The following is an 8,273-nucleotide window of genomic DNA, read 5'->3' on the forward strand; positions in this document are numbered from 1 at the left end:
TTATCCGGGACAACCTTGGCGGCACAAAGCAGGGACGGCTTCCGCGCCGCCGCAACAGCGGTCGGCTTTGACAGCCTTTCCTACTCGGCGTTAAAATCCCATTTTTAACAGGTGAAATGAAACCGTCAGAGAGTGTGTGACTTCACTCTGATGCGACGAGTGTTATCTGAGCAATGTTCTCAATCGACCGATCGATCGATCAATCACGACTTCTGGTGCCGACTATGCGGTGTCTTTGTCCACGCCTGCGTCTAAGTTTGTGTCTTCATGTGGTTTTTTTTTTTTACATTTTGTTCGTCAATTGTTTTGTTTTTTTGTTTTTGTTTCATGGCCAGGAGACCTGGCGTTGGATCGAATGAGAGAGCTGTACGGCCCTTTCCGGAGCTGTACGGCCCTTTCCGGAGCTGTACGGCCCTTTCCGGAGCTGTACGGCCCTGCTCGGAGCTGTACGGCCCTTTCCGGAGCTGTACGGCCCTGCTCGGGGCTGTACGGCCCTGCTCGGGGCTGTACGGCCCTGCTCGGGGCTGTACGGCCCTGCTCGGGGCTGTACGGCCCTGCTCGGAGCTGTACGGCCCTGCTCGGGGGCTGTACGGCCCTGCTCGGAGCTGTACGGCCCTGCTCGGGGGCTGTACGGCCCTGCTCGGAGCTGTACGGCCCTGCTCGGGGGCTGTACGGCCCTGCTCGGAGCTGTACGGCCCTTTCCGGAGCTGTACGGCCCTGCTCGGGGCTGTACGGCCCTGCTCGGAGCTGTACGGCCCTGCTCGGAGCTGTACGGCCCTTTCCGGAGCTGTACCCGAGAGGAAACACCGAGGCGGTCTGGCGGCGTCCTCGCCTAGCGCCTACCGTGCGGTGTTTTTGTCTGCATCGTCATGTGGAGTGCGGGGGAGGTGTGTCGACGGTGTCTGGCTGGGAGAGCTGGCGTTGGATCGGCTGGGGGAGCCTGATCCGCTTCGTCCAGGCCCCTGGCTGGAGCTGCGCCCGGGGAGGAAACACCGAGGGCGGTCTGGCAGGACGCGGAAGCGGGGCGGTGCTAAGCTAACTGCTAGCCCATGCAGACCAGTGATCCTGGCTGCCGTTCCTTCTCTGGACAGAGGAATTTTTTTGGACCATTGCGCTGAGTGGACTGTGTTGTTACCTGTTTGTTTGTTTGTTTGTTTGTTTGTTTGTTTGTTTTTCTTTCCCCCTTTTGCTCCGTCCTCTCTGTTTTTGCAGGTTTTTGGTGGTGTCGTTTTTGGGAAATTTTGAACGTTTTTTTTGTGTTGCACTGCTGTGGGCTGGGGGGGGACGAAATTTCGTGTCTTTGTGTATGCAAGTGCATGTAAGAAATGACAAATTGGTCCTAATTCAGTCAATCAATCAATCAATCAATCAATCAATCAATCAATCAATCAATCAATCTAGATACATTAAAATACAATGAACTGTACTGTACAGGAAGTGAAAGTGCACATTATAAAACAAGGTAAGGATAAAAGTTAAAATGCAGGGATATTATGTGAAACACGTGACAAATGACACATCGCTGTTGGTCAACTTGACCTTCATCCATCCATCAGGTTGTACAGGTATGTAGCTCATCTGTTTAGGGTGGTGTTGGATGGACGCGGACAAAATGGGCAGCGTACTTAAGTTCATGGATCGTACCGGAAATGAGATGTTTCGATGCTGACCTTTCTAGATCACAGTCACCCGTCAAAGACGTCACACAGACTATGCAGGCCAGGCAGCGGGTTTTAACAGGGTGGCTCACAGGATTCCTGCAGCCACGGACCGGGGCAAAGACCAGTACCACGCTGGTGTCGGTGGTATTGGTGTCTCTCCAGGTAACCTAGAGGATTTTCCTACCGTGTAGACCGCCTGCAACCAGACTTGGGGTATCTATCAGAGCCGGATAGGGCGCTAAACCCTGAGAGTGATGGGCAGCCGCACATGCGCACACCTTGTCCTGACTGCATGCATGCGTCACAATGTTAAGTCATGCGGCGTCCGGGCGGCGTAGCGGTCTATTCCGGTGCCTACCAATACAGGGATCGCCGGTTCGAATCCCCGCGTTACCTCCGGCTTGGTCGGGCGTCCCTACAGACACACTTGGCCGTGTCTGCGGGTGGGAAGCCGGATGTGGGTGTGTGTCCCGGTCGCTGCACTAGCGCCTCCTCTGGTCGGTCGGGGCGCCTGTTCGGTGGGGGAGGAGGAACTAGTGTGATCCTCCCACGCGCTACGTCCGTCCCCCTGGTGAAACTCCTCACTGCCAGGTGAAAAGAAGCGGCTGGCGACTCCACGTGTATGGGAGGAGGCACGTGATACAACAACAACCCCCTTTCTCTCTTACGCAGGCACGTGGGGGAGGAGAGACACGGGGGGGGGGGGGGCTCGAGGAACAGAGGCGTTGACGTCGCCGCTGGTTCGAGCATCCTCGCTGATCATAATGAGAGCAATTTGTGTTTGACGCTGCAGTCTTTACCACCCGGAAGAGCGGGTTTGACCCCGGGGCTAGACGGCTTGTTTGTTCGCTTGCTTGCAGCGCTGCGCCCCTGCAGCGCTTGCCGAGGTGGATGCTGCACGCAGAGCGTCTGCCGTGCAGAAGGGCTCTTCGCAGCAAACGCGCTCAGCACACGTTTGCTGACAGACCCGCAGTTCGGAGCACCGTGGACGTTTCTGTCTCAAGTGGTCTACTAAGCCTACCCTGATCCCAATGTAATAGATTTATGACACGTAAAATTGTGCAGCTTTGAAGAAAAACGCCCCGCAGGACTTCTTATTTTGGGGCCCAAATGTCAATTACTCCCCCGATCTTTTCATTAGTGCACATTTCAGATGGCTAGTTTGGCTCGGGGTCTGCGCTCAAGACCCGTGCGCCCTCACCTCTGGGGCCAATTAGGGCGCCGGAGTCGAAAAATAAGCGAAAGGCGGTGTGGCAAAACAGCATTTGCTTCAAAACCCCGCGCTTAATGTGGAGATCTCCGTCTCTGATCTGGAGTGGGGGGGGGGGGTATTCCCTTTCATCTCGCAGGTTTTCCGTTTGTTGCCAACTTACGGGCCGCAGCACACTTCCAGCCCAGTTCTCCCTGCTGAATGTGCTCGAGCACAGGGGACGCACACGCCAGGTTGGGCATTGATCTGCCGGTTCTTTTCTTGGTCAGTGTGGATGCTGGTCTGCTACTGAGCCACGATTTCCACATGAAACCCGTTTCTTTGGGTCTGCTGTTGAAGTGGCACTCGAGCAATTCCATGTTCTCAGTCGGTGCCCATGAATGTCTTGCTCCAGTAGCCCACTTTCAATATGTGTATGTCTATGTACACACACGCATATAAATCTCCCTCTCACCGTTTTCGGGTGGTGGGTATCTTCTTCAAGCCCGGGTCCTCTACCAGAGGCCTGGGAGTTTGAGGGTTCTGCACAGTATCTTAGCTGTTCCTAGGACCGCACTCTTCTGGACAGAGACCTCAGATGTTGTCCCTGGAATCTGCTGGAGCCACTCTCCCAGTTTGGGGGTCACAGCCTCTAGTGCTCCCATTACCACTGGGACTACTGTGGATTTGCCCTTCCACAGCCGATCTAGTTCTTCCCTCAGCCCTTGGTATTTCTCTAGCTTCTCGTGATCTTTCCTCTCAGGATTGCTACATCGATCACTACTGTTGTCTTCTGTTCCTTGTCGACCACCAAACTGTCTGGTTGGTTAGTCAATACCTGCTTGCTAGTCTGGGGCTTGAAGTCCCGCAGGATCTTAGCTCTGCCATTCTCAACCACCTTTGGCGGTGTCTCCCATTTGGACTTGGGGACTTCCAGTCTGTATTCAGTACAGATGCTCCTGTGCACCACCCCAGCCACTTGGTTAGGCCTTTCAGCGTACACTTCCCCAGCTAGCATTTTACACCCTGCTAGTAAGTGCTGGACTGTCTCAGGGGCGTCTTTGCTCAGCCTGCGTCTCGGGTCTTGTCTGGCGTGGTAGACTCCCGCCTCAATCGATCTGGTCCCGAGTGCGCGTTCTTGTACTGCTATGATCAGAGCCTCTGTGCTGTTCTTGATACCAGCTATGTCTTCTATCTGCCGATGGTGCATCCCACGGAGGGGTTTGATCTTCCATGATACCTCCTCTTCTTCCTCCCCACTCTGTCTTCTGCTGCCTGAGGTAGTCACTCCGCAGATCATTCTGGGGGGGGGGGGCTCTTTCTGATGTACTCGTGGATGTTCCTTGTTTCATCCTCGATAGCGGCTCTAACCCTCGGCCCCCATCTTTCCATTATCGTGCAGTCTCAGGCTGCCGGACTCCGGGTGGAACCCTGCGTGCGTTGTGAGGAGTTTCTGTGTCCTGATATCTGTGGCCTTTATCTTCTTCTTTGGCCAGCTATATAGTGTGTGTGTGTGCGTGTGCATGTGCGAGCGCGTGTGTGTACTATATGTCTGTCTATCCACCTGTTTGTCTGTCTGTATTCCTGTTCATGAAATGGTGTGCAAGGTCTTAGGAATGTGTGAGGTTTGAGATGAAAAAGTCTTCTCTGCCAGGGTAAATGTGTGGGAGTTCTCTCTCTCTCTGTGTGCGTGTGTGCGTGCGTGCGTGCGTGCGTGCGTGTGTGCGTGCGTGCGTGCGTGCGTGTGTGCGTGCGTGTGCGCGGTTTGAAAAGTCCTTCTTCCAGCATCCTTGGATGTGACCTGGAGAGGACAGACGGTAACTCCACTGGAATGAATTCTCAAAGTTGATTTGCCCTCCACCCACATCTCAATCTCCAATTTCTACACTCGCTTTCAAACCCCTCTCCTTCTGCACCCCCTCCCCTCTCGCTCTTTCAAACACGCGCACAATCAATTTCTGCTGCAGCTCCCTCTCAGTTCTGACTTCATATTAGCGCGGATTCCTCCGTCAGTCCATCTGCGCTTGTCAATCTCCATTCGAACGGTGCCCCTTCGCGTCTTCCTCCCTGGTTGTCTCCGTATCTGTCTCTCTCAGGCTTGTCTCTACGCGTTTGTCTGTCCGTCGCTCCATGGCATACATTTCTTCACCTCCCCCCCCCTCTCTCTCCCCGTCCGTCTTTCCTCTCTCACTCTCAGCCTATTTTAATATCTGTGTCTGTACACCCTGCTTACTTTTTCTATTGGTCTCTATAGTAATAATCAGACCTTTTATTTGAGTTACTCCCACTGCTGTCTTCTCCTCTCTCTCTCTCGCTCTCCTCCCCCCCCCTCTCGCTGTTATCGATATGCTGCCTCTCATCTTACCATTGTCAATTTCATTATATTGCACTCTTGCACCTATGAGGTGTAACATCGTGTGCACCCATAAAACGGGTTTATTTGCAATTTTGAATCTGGGCAATACGCCACATTATCGACTGTTTACCGCTATTTCCCGTCCTCCTCACGCACCGCATCGTGTTCCCTCTCACCCCGTATGTGCTCCTCCATATGCGCCAGTCTTCATCCAGCCTTACACGCGCCGTACCTTTTACTTCCGCGCAGTGCTGCGCGCGACGAACTACACGTGTACGGACGTTGGCGGCGGCCTCACCCAGTACCGTCCACGCGGCGTCTTTGTCCGTGTCCGCGGCTGGGAGAGCTGGCGCTGGATCGGCTGGGGGAGCCTGGTCTGCTGCGTCCGGTGGGCCCAGGAACCACGGCCCTGACCGGAGCTGCGCCCGAGGAGGAAACACCCACGGCGGCCTGGCAGGACGCGGAAGCGGGGCAGGCTAAGCTAACTGCTAGCCCACGCAGACCGGCGGTTCCGACAGTCATCCTGGCCGGCGTTCCTTCTCTGGACAGAGGAATTTTTGGACTGTGTTGTGCTGAGTGGACTGTGTTGTTCACTGTTTGTGTGTTGGGTTTTTTGAATGCTTTTGGCGGTGTCGTTTTTGGGGAAGGTGTTCTTGCCCTTTGCCTGTTGCAGGCTGGGAGAGGCGGAATTCCGTTTCTTTTGTGTATGTGAGTACATGAAAGAGATGACAATAAACTGTTCCTGACTCCTGATGACATACTACTTGTTTCACAGTAACTGGACTCATCGTGGTCTGCTTATTGCACACCGTTATAACTCTAATATTAGCGTGTCTGGGCTCAGTCTTAGAGACAGGGTGAGGAGCTCGGACATCCAGGAGGGAGCTCGGACATCCAGGAGGGAGCTCGGAGTAGAGCCGCTGCTCCTTCGCGTCGAAAGGAGCCAGTTGAGGTGGTCCGGGCATCTGATCAGGATGCCTCCTGGGCGCCTTCCTTTGGAGGTTTACCGGGCACGTCCCACTGGGAAGAGACCCCGGGGTAGACCCAGAACTCGCTAGAGGGACTACATGTCCAATCTGGCCTGGGAACTCCTTGGGATCCCCCAGGAGGAGCTGGAGGGCGTTGCTGGGGAGAGGGACGGCTGGAGTGCCCTCCTTAGCTTGCTGCCACCGCGACCCGACCCCGGAGAAGCGGCTGATGATGAATGAATGAATGAATGAATGAATGAATGAATGAATGGATTTTCTTGTATACTTTATACATGTGTAACTGAGAGCAAGTCACATTCCTTGCATGGAAACTATAGTTGGACAATATGAGTGATTCTCTCTCTCCCTCCCTCTCTCTCTCTCTCCCTTTTCTCTCCACATGTGGATCCTTTTCAGACTGGACCGACCCAGAGGACGCTGCGAGTGTGCCGTGCGCGGGTTTTTCCGTTCCCCGTGACGTCACACGGCGCAGCAGCGCGTGGCGCGTGGAGGCAGGCGGCACCTTGTGGGGGGGGGGGGTTTGTGTACCTGCTGGGACGTGACTGCACATCTCGTGTCTGCCGCGTTTTCGCGTCACACTTTGTTTTTGTAGTGCGGCGTGGACGTCACAAGGAGGTGGTGGCTGGGTGGTGGGTTGTGGCTGGGTGGGGGTGGTGGTGGGGTTCCATGGAATTGTTTTTTTTTTTTTCTACTTTCTTTTTTCTTCTGTTCTCTTCTTACAACGACGTCAATTTAGCATGCAACGCTCATCAAACGCAACCTTGTCTGCCAGCCGCCAAACCCCCCCTCCCCCCTCCCCCTCCCCCCTCCTCCCCCAAAACCCCCAAAACACAGCGTTGGTTTTTCAGAGCCCTGCCGTTGTCGTACGCTTAAATTATTCATCTGAATTTTAATAGACAGGAATATGATTATATATTTTGACAATGAGGGGGGAGAGAGAGAGAGAGAGAGAGAGAGAGGGAGAGAGAGAGGGAGGTTAAACAAAAAAAAAATCCCCCAAAATTCATTTCAAACATTCATGCATATTTAATAGGCCGGGTGCGAGACTTCACACAGGCGTTATAATCCCAGTATGCGCTGAGTCGTTATCGCCGTCGTAGGCAGGAGGCAATAACTCCGCCGCCGCACCTCTCTGCAAGACCAGTGTGCTGATGGTGTTCAACAAGCACACAAAAAACAAAACAACGACCCCCCCCCAAAAAAAACAAAAACCGACCAAAGTCAAACTCGCACCCCCCCCCAACCCCGCCCCCGCCCCGTTTTGCTTTGTAGCCCGACAGCCCTGCAGACAGTGGTAGTTAACTCTGTGACACGCTTTGATTGCCCTCGCTGGGGATGGTGGTGGTGGTGGTGGTGGTGGGTTAGGGGGGGACAAAGGGGGGGCGGGAGGTAGGTGAGGGGCCCCAGCCGGGAGCAGTGACGTCCTTGGGGGGGGGTGGAGAGTATACAGCCCCGTTGACCTGTGGGCAAGAGCCAGCGCTTCCTCTTCATTCTTCTTCTCTTTATTTGATGTGTATTTGATCATTTTGGGAGAAGACACAATGTTAAAATAAAACTCACTGGGGCGCCCGGGTGGCGTGGCGGTCTATTCCGTTGCCTGCCAACACGGGGATCGCGGGTTCGAATCCCCGCGTTACCTCCGGCTTGGTCGGGCGTCCCTACAGACACAATTGGCCGTGGCTGCGGGTGGGAAGCCGGATGTGGGTATGTGTCCTCCTCTGGTCGGTCGTGGTGCCTGTTCGGGGGGGGGAGGAGACTGGGAGGAATAGCGTGACCCTCCCACGCGCTACGTCCCCCCTGGCGAAACTCCTCACTGTCAGGTGAAAAGAAGCGGCTGGTGACTCCACATGTATGGGAGGAGGCATGTGGTAGTCTGCAGAGGGGGTGGAGCAAGGACAGGGACAGGGGTAATTGGCCGGGTACAATTGGGAAGAAAAGGGGGGAACCCCCCCCCCCAAAAGAATAAATCTCATGTATCTGGAGTGTGTGTGTGTGCGCGCGCGCGCGCGTCATAGAAATAAAATATAAAATAGTCTCATAGACTCGTTGGCCATTTCTCCTTTCTTTCGTTGTATTGT

Source organism: Lampris incognitus, chromosome 14 (genome assembly GCF_029633865.1).
Source record: "Lampris incognitus isolate fLamInc1 chromosome 14, fLamInc1.hap2, whole genome shotgun sequence".
Classification (NCBI taxonomy): Eukaryota; Metazoa; Chordata; class Actinopteri; order Lampriformes; family Lampridae; genus Lampris; species Lampris incognitus.